The 680-nt window shown below is 54.0% G+C and overlaps 1 protein-coding gene across 1 annotated transcript in view; it reads right to left on the bottom strand.

The window, feature by feature from the left end:
- The window catches only part of ACSBG2 (acyl-CoA synthetase bubblegum family member 2), an 84,111-nt gene extending 83,715 nt beyond the window's left edge, over positions 1-396 (bottom strand). The window contains exon 1 of the mRNA XM_011967480.1: positions 133-396. The gene's annotated coding sequence lies outside the window, so the exon portion shown is untranslated. The remainder of the gene's footprint in view (positions 1-132) is intronic.
- Positions 397-680: the final 284 nt, after the last annotated feature.

Below are 680 nucleotides of genomic sequence, written 5' to 3'. Positions count from 1 at the left end.
GCCACTGCACTCCAGCCTGGGCGGCAGAGTGAGACTCCGTCTCAAAAAAAAAAAAAAAAAAAAAGAAAGAGTGAGACCCTGTCTCAAAAAAAAAAAAAGAAATCATGTGCCCTTCTCCCATACCACTGGCACCTGTCACTCTTCAAGAGGTGTGGTTCTGGCCATCTGGCAAGGCACCTGGAGCTGGGACATCTGGTCACTCAGGTGTTTTCTTCTTCCTGCAAAGACAGTAAACAGGTAGCCCCTCCTGGAAACCTGAACATGAGCTGCCCCTTCCCAGCCCCCGTCACCCTCTCCGTCCAGCCAGGATGATGGTGGTGGTGGCAGGCAGGAGGTTGGGTGGTTTCCCTCCACAACAGGCCTTCTACCCCGTTCAACCTTCCAGAACCTTCCATCCCAGCCACCTCTTGTGACATCACTGGCTGTCCCTGCCTCCGCACCCCACCCCCACCCTAGGGGAAGCTGCTTCCGGGACGGGGAGATTGCTTTTCCATGCATCGTTAATTGATTCGTGCACGCACGCACTTCTGTGTGTGTTCATGACATTTTTATGGAGCCATGACCGTAATGACAGGGATTGTGCTGGATGCTGGAGACATAAAGATGAACAAAACTAGGCCGGGCGCGGTGACTCACGCCTGTAATCCCAGCACTTTGGGAGGCCGAGGCAGGTGGATCAC

Source organism: Mandrillus leucophaeus, unplaced genomic scaffold (assembly GCF_000951045.1).
Source record: "Mandrillus leucophaeus isolate KB7577 unplaced genomic scaffold, Mleu.le_1.0 Scaffold8, whole genome shotgun sequence".
Classification (NCBI taxonomy): domain Eukaryota; kingdom Metazoa; phylum Chordata; class Mammalia; order Primates; family Cercopithecidae; genus Mandrillus; species Mandrillus leucophaeus.
The sequence above is the reverse complement of the archived record's forward strand: the minus strand, read 5'-3'. Positions and strand labels throughout refer to the sequence as shown.